General features: G+C 40.1%; 2 pseudogenes; both read right to left on the reverse strand.

The window, feature by feature from the left end:
* Window positions 1–1,223: 1,223 nt before the first annotated feature.
* Window positions 1,224–1,342, reverse strand: LOC137497206 (5S ribosomal RNA; annotated as a pseudogene).
* An 8,843-nt stretch (window positions 1,343–10,185) lies between these two features.
* Window positions 10,186–10,304, reverse strand: LOC136859413 (5S ribosomal RNA; annotated as a pseudogene).
* Between the last annotated feature and the right edge of the window lie 4,151 nt (window positions 10,305–14,455).

Raw genomic sequence — 14,455 nt, forward strand, 5'->3', positions numbered from 1 at the left:
CACAAGACCAGCAAAATAGTTTACTTTGAGATTGGCATGCAGTTAGCCATTTTGAAGAATCATAATATTCGGTCTTGAAATGACGAATATTCGCCTTCATTTGTGTACTTATATTAACGTTCGGAGTGGGCCTGCCTTGTACTACGATTTATTGCTTATTTTAAAAATCCAATGGGCCAAAAGATGTAGTTGGATATTTTGACTATGGGCAAGGATGACTGGTGTGTTTGTCCGAGTGCAGCAGTCCTCACTCCCCGTTGCCGATGACGTAGGAGGCAAGAGAGACTAGATCCTCGTACCGAGTCTCTTTCATTGTCCACCGTACAGCGTGAAACACATAGTACTGGTTGAAATCGTTGTTACACTGCACTAAAAACACAAACTGGAATTACCTAATAATCCACCACAAATGTTTGTCACTAAAGAATTACTATTAGCGAGCACGGAGCTGCTAAAAATTATTACAACAGAAAGCCGGTGCGTAGGGTGCGTAGAGAGGACCTGGAAACTAATACCTCTCGCTTCAGACAAGTGGGCTACAGAGTGGAATAGTCCAGACCTACACGTGTGCTAAGGTGTGCTAATAGAGCGGTCACATGGAGGTTCACAGTCGTGATGTTTTAGCATTTCTGGCTGATGTAATTTTATGTCAGTTAAGTCACACATGTGACTAGGCTAATCCTGCTAATCCAGCGACAGCACGCCACTATTTCCCATTTTTACAGCAGACAAATTCTGCGGGTGTACATTAGTTGAGGCCATGGTCATTACCTTCCCTAACTTAGCCCCTTTCCCACCCTATTGTAGTTCAAATCCTTGGATATGTTATTGCGACAATACAACACTAGCAAGAAAAAGCAGGGAAAATTTCCGACCGTCTACAGTGTTAGATGCCATTACAGCATTGTGATGGCGTATAGGTCAATCACCGATGGTTCCCGATTAAACGCTGAAATGTGTAACAATTTATAATGAAGGTTTATGTATTCAATATATGAGATATTTCATTCTGGTAACTAACATGTAGTTCGATCCACTTCATGATAGCTACATACGTGAACACATTTCCATCATCATCATCGTCATACCAAAAACGACATGGTGCAACAGCCCCGAACGGCCATGGCCTCCAAGCGGCCGCTGCTCAGCCGAAAGGCCTGCAGATTATGAGATGTCATGTGGTCAGAACGGGAAAGCCCTCGGTGACCGGGAAAAGGGAATTGATCCAACGGTACGCGCTCTTCCCAAGCGGTCATCCATCCACGTACTGACCACGGCCAATGTTGCTTAACTGTGGTGATCGGACGAAAACCGGTGTATGCAATATTGTATGGCCGTTGGTCATCGTCATATATGAAGAGTTATACGTAGCTTGGAAGTAAAGACATAACAGGAACACAGTGCAATTATCGATCTCAGTTCCATGAACCATTCAAGTCCGCGATACGAGCAAACAGGGTTGGGCTGCTGGAGAAAACAGAGATCGTTCATTTCTTCTCCCATTTTAAACAATATTATCACCTCCACCATTGTGAGACGCTTACTGATCACCAAGGCTGACTCCTTCCACCTTCTTGCGTGATTTCGTTCAGCATCTTTGATTTCACTTCGTTAGCTTCTCAATCTTTTTGGAGTCAGGAAGGGCTTCCGTCTGTAAAATATGATATATAATTTCACATAACCTCAACCTCGTATCAGAAAACTGGATCAAGGCGTGGACATATAGATCACTAAAGTTCGGATGTTAATAAAAAGTCATATTTAATTCCTGAGGTCATTTTACCCAAAATATGAGAAATAACTGTGAATAACGGGTCCCTGGCCCCGTTTAAAGCAATTTTATATTGCTCATTTTAGTGTAATAAGGTCATATTTGGTTAGATTTTGAGATAATTATTTTAAAAAACCACGTGCATGTTATCCACATCGATTTTAGAACATAGGAATTCAAAAGACTGCAGTACATGTCATTTTCTTTCTTTTCCTGAAACAACTAGGTGGCAGGTTAGAAGACATGATTCCGAGAAAGAGATGCTGTACATATGTACTCCGACAGTTAACAAAAACATGCTAATACTTCATTTCTGGCAATTGGGACATAGTGGGTTCGAATCACACTGTCGGCAACCTTGAAGAAGGTTTTTTTGCGAGGTTTTCCATTTCCACACCAGGAAAATGCTGGAGAGGTACCTTTATTTAGATCACGGCCGATTCCTTCCCACTCCTATATCAGCGTAGCCATATGAACTATCTGTGGCAGTGCAAAGTAAAGCAAATAGTAAAAAATGGTTATTCTTTTTTTTTGAAAATACAAAATAAATGCGACTCGGAGCTAAGATACTGAATTAATTTACAAAGTGTTAATTTACATACTGAAACTCTGTCGGTTTGCATGCTTAAATATGTCTGCTGTATTATCGCTTTTTGACACGCCTGATGTTAGTAATACTCTAATACTTGATACATGCCCATAAAATGCTTAAATAATATTGTAATTTTAAGGTCATATTTACCATTTTAAGTCATACAAAAGATTATAGGTTAGATAGGATAATAGTGAACTCAGTCATGCAAGCTAGAGAGGAACGGAGAATTTAGGACTTAATAGTTAATAACCAATTTCCGGTCAATTTAGTGTATGAGGCTATTAGATGAAACAACAGGATTGTGGTGGCGTATTGTTCAATCACCGAGGCTTTCAAACTAAACGCTGAACTGTGTAACAATTTACAATTAATTTTTATGTATACAATATTCAAGTTATTTCATGCTGGTATCTAACATGTAGTTCGATACAATACCCATTTCTAGAGAGCTACATCCTAGAACAAATTTCTATCATAGTCATCGTCATACCAAACCAAAGGAAACCAAACCCCGTGGCCTCAAGGGCCATAGCCTTAACAACCGACCACTGCTCAGCCTGAAGGCCTGCGGATTGTGAGGTTATTCTTGGATTTCTAAACCGGGTAAGGGGAATTGAACCAACGGCACCTGGTGTTTCCAAGCCGTCACCCATCTAAGTACTGACCTCGCCCAATGTTGCTTAACTGCGATGAGCGGACGAGAGCAGGTCTATTCAATAAGTATGACCATTGGCCATCGACATACATTTAGGGTTTGTACGTAGCTTTGAAGTAAAGACATAACAGGAACACAGTGCAGTTATCAATATCAGATCTTTGAACCATTCAAGTCCTCCTGTTTGTAGACTCAAATGAAAGGAAATCACATCACTCTAACACGCGCTTTAATGTCAACAAGACACCAATACTAGAACATTAATTGGTACAGGGACTGTTCAAAGAGAGAAAGTAAGACACCGTTCACAAAGAGTGCCGGTCGGTCGTTCGTCTAACCTAGACATGGACTTTCCCACAAGTAATGGAGAAATCTGAAATGATCTGTATATTACAGGCGCTCACGCTCGGCATTTTGTCCCGTGGGGAGGCAGGCGATGGTATTCAGACACAGTGACGTTGTACTTACGTCACAGGCCGTGAGGTTTGAGTGAAGTTCTAGCAATCACTCTCGATCACTGCGGCGCTACTGGAGTTTGAAAGGGAGGCACAGAATAATGAAAAAATGAGCGCAGAAATGCACGTCATTTTCAATTTATTTTATAAGAAATAAGTTAACGGTATTCAAATCGGTTTATTTATTTTGACCGAATACAAACAAAAAATTAGGCCAACAACCTCAAATATTTTTGTAGTGTACATAATGAATTACAATTTTCAAATATTATATTTCAAGAGCTACTTTACAATCATTTCTAATATAACACAAAGTTAAGGTGGACAAGCTATGGCTTGTGGTTGCTTGGGGATTACATTAAAATCAATCAATCAATCAATCAATCAATCAATCAATCAATCAATCAATCAATCAATCAATCAATCAATCAATCAATCAATCAATCAATCAATCAATCAATCAATCAATCAATCAATCAATCAATCAATCAATCAATCCCGATCTGCAATTAGGGCAGTCGCCCAGGTGGCAGATTCCCTATCTATTGTTTTCCTAGCCTTTCCTTAAATGACTGCAAAAAAATTGAAAATTTATTAAACATCTCCCATGGTAAGTTATTCCAATCCCTAACTCCCCTTCCCATTTAACGAATATTTGCACAATTTGTCTTCTTCAATTCCAACTTTAACTTCATATTGTGATCGTTCCTACTTTTAAAGACACCATTTAAACATATTCGTCTACTGATGTCCTCCCACGCCATCTCTCCAATGATAGCTCGGAACATACCACTTAGTCGAGCAGCTCGCCCCCTTTCTCCCAAGTCTTCCCAGCCGAAACTTTGCAACACTTTTGTAAGGCTACTCTTTTGTCGTATATCGCCCAGAACAATCGAGCTACATTATCCGATAAACTCATCAACAATACAATCATGCTTACCGGGAATAATATCAGTTAGGTTATTTATTTGAAGTTATACAGTATATCTATTTGGTAGATGCATATACATTATTGTTGTACTTTATACTTGGATAGTAAATATCTATGTCTGCACTGGTGTTGAAACTCCATCACCATTATCATCAGACGTCTGGTACATTTTAAATAGCATTTTCAAAAATTTAGTGAACAGGGAAAGTCACATAACACTACAAAACTGTAGTACATTAGAGGTACAGGCCAAATCTAAAGGTAATTTATTATACCCTTCTTTCCTATGAAATTGGCGCCAGCTGCTCATTCCAGGATAGAAATCGGGTGTCCCCAGGTGAAATTTCTGAATTTGATAAATGTAACTAAAACCCAATATAGTAGGTAGGGAAAGAGAAAACATTCAATATATATATTTATATCGTCGTTGCCGGGACGAAACCTTCTATGTATTAATATATTTGGAGATATACTGACCCGCAGCACATACATTATGAAGAGCGAGAATGCCTTGACAACATTCACACAATATTGCACCTTAGATGAGAGAACATTACCGGCCAAAGTTTTAAGCTAAAATATTTCACAGCGGGTGAGTTGGCCGTGCGCGTAGAGGCGCGCGGCTGTGGGCTTGCATCCGGGAGATAGTAGGTTCGAATCCCACTATCGGCAGCCCTGAAAATGTTTTTCCGTGGTTTCCCATTTTCACACCAGGCAAATGCTGGGGCTGTACCTTAATTAAGGCCACGGCCGCTTCCTTCCAACTCCTAGGCCTTTCCTATCCCATAGTCGCCATAAGACCTATCTGTGTCGGTGCGACGTAAAGCCCCTAGCAAAAAAAAATATTTCACATAGGAGGTTCTGTCCCGGCAACGACGATATGCATTATGGTTGAGAACTATATTGCAAAACTAAATTTATTCAAAATCTTTAGCAGTGCGATTGAAAAATGAAAATAATAGAAAAACAAAATGAAACCTGTAATTGTACCAATAACGTAAAGGTTTACAGAAACTTCGAAAAAATATGACCTCCTTATTTTCTTTCATACACAGCTATTGCAGTGATTTTCTAATTTACAAATTAAGATTCGCATAGTGAAACCTTCCATTTCATTTATTCATGTGATTTTAAAATAAATCCTAATCCTGAATGTACCGAGCTCGATAGCTGCAGTCGCTTAAGTGCGCCCAGTAACCAGTATTCGGGAGATAGTAGGTTCGAACCCCACTGTCGGCAGCCCTGAAAATGGTTTTCCGTGGTTTCCCATTTTCACACCAGGCAAATGATGGGGCTGTACCTTAATTAAGGCCACGGCCGCTTCCTTCCCAATCCTAGCTCTTTCCTGTCCCATCGTCGCCGTAAGACCTATCTGTGTCGGTGCGACGTAAAACAACTAGCAAAAAAAAAAAGTCCTGAATGTGTTTATTTTATGGGGTATATAGTTCGGTTCGTGTCACTGAAATGTAGGTGTACGGTTACAGAGGAAATGTTCGTTCTCGTTAAGTCTAGGTTGTACTTGAAACACTGGGCCTACTGACAGTGTTCATGTAATGTTCTCTGAAGTGGTGCGATCAATTCGTCCCCTAGATTCGCCATTATATTTCACCGAGCATGTAGTTTGACCTTGATTTGAAGGAAAATATATTCGTAAATACTGAGGACTGCTGCCACTGCTCCAGGTGAGGTGGTAGGTTTGGCCATCTAATAATAAATATTTATTTGGCTGTGCTGGCTCGGCAGTATCTGGCAAGATCCATCTGGTTCATCTTTTTTTTTTTTTTTTTTGCTAGGGGCTTTACGTCGCACCGACACAGATAGGTCTTATGGCGACGGTGGGATAGGAAAGGCCTAGGAGTTGGAAGGAAGCGGCCGTGGCCTTAATTAATGTACAGCCCCAGCATTTGCCTGGTGTGAAAATGGGAAACCACGGAAAACCATCTTCAGGGCTGCCGATAGTGGGATTCGAACCTACTATCTCCCGGATGCAAGCTCACAGCCGCGCGCCTCTACGCGCACGGCCAACTCGCCCGGTCTGGTTCATCTATCCGTATCTATGTTTGTTTTCCGTGATCACTGGGAGAGATGCGTTTTTAGGCTGTGTCAAACGAGGGACACTTGCCAGTGCAAAATTCGCACGGAGGAAAGTTTGAATATCTCACATAAATGTATATGCTCTTACTTCATGTTCCTCTATATTACTTTAGTCCCCTTCTTTCTTCTGGTTTCTCTCTATTTCACAATTTTCATAACATAGACAAATTTTATTTCGAAAACTATTCACAGAATTTTAATGAAACTTGGGACCGAATTTATGCATTAAGTAATGTAAATTTCACGGGAATCTTTATTGATATGCCTATTATTTTCGTAACTGGAGTATGACGGAGGTGAAAAAATGATCAGTAACTGAAAAATATACCATAGTTCATCTTCTTTACTTCGCACCGACACAGATAGGTTTTATAGCGACGACAGGACAGGAAAAGGCTAGGAATGGGAAGGAAGCGGCCGTGGCCTTAATTAAGGTACAGCCCCAGCATTTGCCTGGTGTGAAAATGGGAAACCACGGAAAACCATTTTCAGGGCTGCCGACAGTGGGGTTCGAACCTACTATTTCCCGAATACTGGTTACTGGGCGCACTTAAGCGACTGCAGCTATCGAGTTCGGTGAGCATTAACATAAAAGTACCTCACAGTTCATCTTTACGATTTGTTTTGCTTTACGTCGCACCTACACAGGTAGGTCTTATGGCGGCAATGGAATAGGACAGGCCTGGGAGTGGCAAGGAAGCAGCTATTGCCTTAATTAATGTATATCCCCAGAATTTGCCTGGTATGGAAATGGAACCGATCAGTGGCGTGCGGTGACATTTTTCAGTGAGAACTACCCGACATGCATGCATCCGCTTTGAAGAATGAGGAAATAAATCATCGAGTCTATTCAAAGTCTTAAAAAATATTCTTGCATTAATCTACAAAATTAACTGAAACAAGACTAAGTTAAGCCGATGTGCATAGCAATGCATGAAATGTGATAAGGGGCATCATGTCTTCACTATTGCCTGCAGACCATTTTTCTGTTAGGTTATCAGCCCAGAGGCTGGTTGGATCCTCAAATAGCATACCACAGGCTATGCAGTTATAGATAAACCGCAAAAGCCAATTGCAGAGCCCAAATGAGGCGTACTAGGCATGCTGAATGGTGAGGTATTTTCCCATTGCTTTCCTCAATAGACCATTTAAGTGTCCAAAAATATTGCATCCCCGTCATCCCCTTGAGCTACGAGCTTGACCTCACAATGAAACTTGGAAAGAATTTTGAAGACTTGTTCACTTACGCAGCAGCAAAGCGACTTTTTCTGACGTCAGTGAAATCTAAAATTCTTTCCTCAGTATCTCCCTATTTTACATAACAAATTATGTACAGTGGAACGTTGCGATAATTTTGAAACATCTGTAGTTCCCTCAAGCATTATTGCAACGAAAGGTGCATCTTTTATTTCTTGTTTTAGTGTGTTTATTTGAGCCTTCGTGGCTCAGACGGCAGCGCGTCGGCCTCTCACAGCTGGATACCGTGGTTCAAATCCCGGTCACTCCATGTGAGATTTGTGCTGGACAAAGAGGAGGCGGGACAGGTTTTTCTCCTGGTACTCCGGTTTTCCCTGTCATCTTTCATTCCAGCAACACTCTCCATTATCATTTCATAGCATTTATCACTCATTAATAAAAATCATCTTGGGAGTGGCGACCCCATTGTAATAAGAGCCTATATATGTTTCATTCATTACATCCCTGACCCAGTCAATGACTGGAAAACAGGTTGTAGGTTTTCATTTTTCAGTGTGTTTATGATTACGCCACTGACATTTTCAGTAATATCATTTTGGTTTCGATTGAACGCGCCCTTAAGTAATTTTGCCTTTTGTAAGTATCTGTCTAAATTGATATCATTTTTCGACAGTAATTCGAAGAACTCAGAACAGTTTCCCCGATTAAGGGATTCCTTGTGCTCATCGTGAACTCTCAAAGGCAGCTCTTGTTTCGCTAATAAGCAAGTTAGATCAACTAACCGTTTAATTATTTCTCTGTTGGAGTAAACTTAAGCAGAATGCTTGGAAACATCCGCCTTGAAGTGAAAGTCTGTTCTTGATTTGCCGAAAGTACTCCATCTGGTTTACTGCAGATCTCTGCTTTATAAAAGTTACTGAAGGCTCAGAAACCGATACTATTCCGTACTCCTCTATCTGTTTCGAATAGTACACAAGACCAGCAAAATAATTTACTTTGAGACTGGCATGCAGTTAGCCATTTTGAAGTATCATAATATTCGGTCTTAAAATGACGAACATTCGCCTTCATTTGTGTACTTATATTAACGTTCGGAGTGGGCCTGCCTTGTACTACGATTTATTGCTTATTTTAAAAACCCAATGGGCCAAAAGATGTAGTTGGATATTTTGACTATGGGCAAGGATGACTGGTGTGTTTGTCCGAGTACAGCAGCCCTCACTCCCCGTTGCCGATGACGTAGGAAGCAAGAGAGACTAGATCCTCGTAGCGAGTCCCTTTCGTTGTCCACCGTACAGCGTGAAACACATAGTACTGGTTGAAATCGTTGTTACACTGCACTAAAAATATAAACTGGAATTACCTAATAATCCACCACAAATGTTTGTCGCTAAAGAATTACTATTAACGAGCACGGAGCTGCTAAAAATTATTACGACAAAAAGCCGGTGCGTAGGGTGCGTAGAGAGGACCTGGAAACTAATACCTCTCGCTTCAGACAAGTGGGCTACAGAGTGGAATAGTCCAGACCTACACGTGTGCTAAGGTGTGCTAATAGAGCGGTCACATGGAGGTTCACAGTCGTGATGTTTTAGCATTTCTGGCTGATGTAATTTTATGTCAGTTAAGTCACACATGTGACTAGGCTAATCCTGCTAATCCAGCGACAGCACGCCACTATTTCCCATTTTTACAGCAGACAAATTCTGCGGGTGTACATTAGTTGAGACCACGGTCATTATCTTCCCTAACTTAGCCCCTTTCCCACCCTATTGTAGTTCAAATCCTTGGATATGTTATTGCGACAATACAACACTAGCAAGAAAAAGCAGGGAAAATTTCCGACCGTCTTTGCTGAGCGGATACTGTAGCTAGGTGAACGCAGGATATGTTATCAGACGTTACAGACGTGAATGTAACCAGAATAATTTACAAATAGGTGAGGACAATAGCAGGAGTGCACTCACAATGGAGTGGCAAGTTAGAAATGACCTCCGTGTATGAAGAGAGGTAAATTGTCTTGTAAAAATTATTGCAGGTTAGATAGGAGAATAATAATCTCTATCATGGACGTGAGACCGACACAGGGAATTTAGGACAAAATAGTTACTAAACAATTTTCGGTCAATGTAATGTATGACAGTACAGTGTTAGATGCCATTACAGCATTGTGATGGCGTATAGGTCAATCACCGATGGTCCCCGATTAAACGCTGAAATGTGTAACAATTTATAATGAAGGTTTATGTATACAATATATGAGATATTTCATTCTGGTAACTAACATGTAGTTCGATCCACTTCATGATAGCTACATACGTGAACACATTTCCATCATCATCATCGTCATACCAAAAACGACATGGTGCAACAGCCCCGAACGGCCATGGCCTCCAAGCGGCCGCTGCTCAGCCGAAAGGCCTGCAGATTATGAGATGTCATGTGATCAGAACGGGAAAGCCCTCGGTGACCGGAAAAAGGGAACTGATCCAACGGTACGCGCTCTTCCCAAGCGGTCATCCATCCACGTACTGACCACGGCCAATGTTGCTTAACTGTGGTGATCGGACGAAAACCGGTGTATGCAATATTGTATGGCCGTTGGTCATCGTCATATATTAAGAGTTATACGTAGCTTGGAAGTAAAGACATAACAGGAACACAGTGCAATTATCGATCTCAGTTCCATGAACCATTCAAGTCCGCGATACGAGCAAACAGTGCTGGGCTGCTGGAGAAAACAGAGATCGTTCATTTCTTCTCCCATTTTAAACAATATTATCACCTCCACCATTATGAGACGCTTACTGATCACCAAGGCTGACTCCTTCCACCTTCTTACGTGATTTCGTTCAGCATCTTTGATTTCACTTCGTTAGCTTCTCAACCTTTTTGGAGTCAGGAAGGGCTTCCGTCTGTAAAATATGATATATAATTTCACATAACGTCAACCTCGTATCAGAAAACTGGACCAAGGCGTGGACATATAGATCACTAAAGTTCGGATGTTAATGAAAAGTCATATTCAATTTCTGAGGTCATTTTACCCAAAATATGAGAAATGACTGTGAATAACGGGTCCCTGGCCCCGTTTAAAGGAATTTTATATTGCTCATTTTAGTGTAATAAGGTCATATTTGGTTAGATTTTGAGATAATTATTTTAAAAAACCACGTGCATGTTATCCACATCGATTTTAAAACATAGGATTTGAAAAGACTGCAGTACATGTCATTTTCTTTCTTTTCCTGAAACAACTAGGTGGCAGGTTAGAAGACATGATTCCGAGAAAGAGATGCTGTACATATGTACTCCGACAGTTAACAAAAAACATGCTAATACTTCATTTCTGGCAATCGGGACATAGTGGGTTCGCACCACACTGTCGGCAACCTTGAAGAAGGTTTTTTGCGTGGTTTTCCATTTCCACACCAGGAAAATGCTGGAGAGGTACCTTAATTTAGACCACGGCCGATTCCTTCCCACTCCTATATCAGCGTAGCCATTTGACCTATCTGTGGCAGTGCAAAGTAAAGCAAATAGTAAAAAATGGTTATTCTTTTTTTTGAAAATACAAAATAAATGCGACTCGGAGCTAAGATACTGAATTAATTTACAAAGTGTTAATTTACATACTGAAACTCTGTCGGTTTGCATGCTTAAATATGTCTGCTGTATTATCGCTTTTTGACACGCCTGATGTTAGTAATACTCTAATACTTGATACATGCCCATAAAATGCTTAAGTAATATTGTAATTTTAAGGTCATATTTACCATTTTAAGTCATACAAAAGATTATAGGTTAGATAGGAGAATAGTGAACTCAGTCATGAAAGCTAGAGAGGAACGGAGAATTTAGGACTTAATAGTTAATAACCAATTTCCGGTCAATTTAGTGTATGAGGCTGTTAGATGAAATAACAGGATTGTGGTGGCGTATTGTTCAATCACCGAGGCTTTCAAACTAAACGCTGAACTGTGTAACAATTTACAATTAATTTTTATGTATACAATATTCAAGTTATTTCATGCTGGTAGCTAACATGTAGATCGATATAGTACCCATTTATAGACAGCTACATCCTAGAACAAATTTCTATCATAGTCATCGTCATACCAAACCAAACAAAACCAAACCCCGTGGCCTCAAGGGTCATGGCCTTAACAAGTGACCGCTGCTCAGCCTGAAGGCCTGCGGGTTGTGAGGTTATTCTTGGATTTCTAAACCGGGTAATGGGAATTGAACCAACGGCACCTGGTGTTCCCAAGCAGTCACCCATACAAGTACTGACTTCGCCCATTGTTCCTTAACTGCAGTGAGCGGACGAGAACCGGTGTATTCAATATGTATGACCACTGGCCATCGTCATACATTTAGGGTTTGTACGTAGCTTTGAAGTAAAGACATAACAGGAACACAGTGCAGTTATCAATCTCAGATCTTTGAACCATTCAAGTCCGCGATACGCACGAACAGATCTGGGCTGCTAGAAAAAATATAGATCATCAATTGAATCGGTTATTTTTGAACCCCCGTAAGTTACGAAATGTAGACTTGTGGGAAAACAGATAAAGCTGACTGGTGAATAAACCAGAAACCATGCGTAACATTTTCTGACTCCGAGGATTAATAATTACAGAAAAATATCATAGAATTAAGGCATGAACTGTTATTCTTTATTAACTCTGCCTATAGATCAGTTTAAAACTCTGTGACTGACCGTATTTAAAGATCAACTGAACAACACTGTAGTACACTGACTTAACAAAAACCCAAAATAAATACTCATACGATTTACTGATTTGCATATCTGCTTTATTTATGCATAAAAAGCTTCAAATATTTACAGTACCAATAAATTCTGCACAAACTGTACAAGAAAATATATAATATTTTAAATTTTAATGCATAACGATACATGACACATGTTTCTGAAATTAAAATTAAAATTCCCCATTCACTCCTCCTTATTGGTGCTCCAGTTATAAACAGTTTCCAGAAGACAAATTAGAACGGTTGAAGTTAATTTCAATTAAATTATGCATCACTTCCTTGTCATTGTAGCCTACATATGAAGTTTGATTCACTCTTGCACTTAGTATTATGTTACACTTATATAAATGCGTAATTTTAATTCATTGTTTTTCTTTTTGACACTAACATCGTCTGAAAAAGAAATTCTTGCACCACAATCGGAAACGCTTCTATAACAAACGCGAAACAATGTGCTTCCCAGATAAGTGAAATTCGTGTGTTCAAGAGCTGCTCCAGACAGCACACTCTAGTGGTAAAAAACTGTTACCTTGAGAAACTCCGTAAGTCATCGACTTACGGTGTTTTAAAACCGAACCTAATATTGACGATACCTTCACGGCCATTGTATACAGCAGACTTACGGGAGTTCTACATAAAATGATGTATCTGCACTTCAACATTCAGTTTGTCACATAAAACGAAGTTGTCAAAAAATGTGACTTACGGGTCTTAAAACTATCTGACTCAATTGCTTTTCCAATTTTAAACACTTATCGCCACCACCATTATGAGTGGCTCACTGATCTCTACGGTCGATTCCTTCCACATCCTTACCCAATTTCATTCGGCATTATTCGTTTCATAGTCATTAGATTCTCAAATGAAGGTGAAGTCAGGAAGGGCATCCAGCCGTAAAACATGCAATATAATTTAATATAACCTCATCCCCAACCTGGTATCAGAGAATGGGCTTAAGGGATGGACATACTGATCACTATGGTGTATTCATTCCTGAGGTCATTTTACCCGAAATCTGACAAATAACTCTGAATGTTGGGTCCCTGACCCCTTTTAAAGCAATTTTACGTTCCACATAAATGCATATACATGTATATATCGGGCATTTTGATTGTTTCGGTTGGGCTATATTTTGCTCTATTTTATGATATAAGGTCAGGTAGGAAAACCTATATCCTCTTTTCTAGCCAATGACCGGGTCAGGCATTCCTAGTGCGGCGAGGACAGGAATTGTGCTGGCTGCCGAAGCCTGTCGCACTTCTCTGGGGCAATGATTAATGACTGACAAATGAAATGCAATGATAGTGGAGAGTGTTGCTGGAATGAAATATGACAGAGAAAAGCGGAGTACCCGGAGAAAAAATAGTCCCGCCTCAACTTAGTCCAGCACAAAACTCACATCGAGTGACCGGGATTTGAACCATGGAACCCAGCTGTGAGAGGCCGACGTGCTGCCGTCTGAGCCACGGAGGCTTGATATATGGTCATATTTGGTTATATTTTGAATGCTGTGTTTAAAATACATGATTTCAAAATTCTGTAGTAGATGTAATTTTCTTCTTTTATAGAAACAGGTAGCAGGTTTAGAAGACATGATTCCTAAAAAAAGTTGTTCTACGAACGTACTCTGACAGTTACCAGAAAGCATGCTAATACTTCATTTTTGGCATTTGGGAGATGGTGGATTCCAAACCGACTGTTGGCAGCCCTGAAGATAGTTTTTTGCGTGGATTACCATTTTCACACCAGGAAAATGCTGTGGCGTTACCTCAATTAAGGCCACGGCCGCTTCTTTCCCACTAATATCCCATTGTTACCATAGTACCTAACAGTGTTGGTGAGACGTAAAGTAAATAATAAAAAGAAAACTTCATTTTGTTTATTTTTTAAATAGAATAACTGCGACTGTGTTAATTTACTTACTGTAACTCTGTCAGTCAGTTTGCATGGTTAACCCTAGAACTCTTAAGCTCTTTTAGGA

The sequence above is a fragment of the Anabrus simplex genome, chromosome 1 (genome assembly GCF_040414725.1).
Source record: "Anabrus simplex isolate iqAnaSimp1 chromosome 1, ASM4041472v1, whole genome shotgun sequence".
In the NCBI taxonomy this organism is placed as follows: Eukaryota; Metazoa; Arthropoda; class Insecta; order Orthoptera; family Tettigoniidae; genus Anabrus; species Anabrus simplex.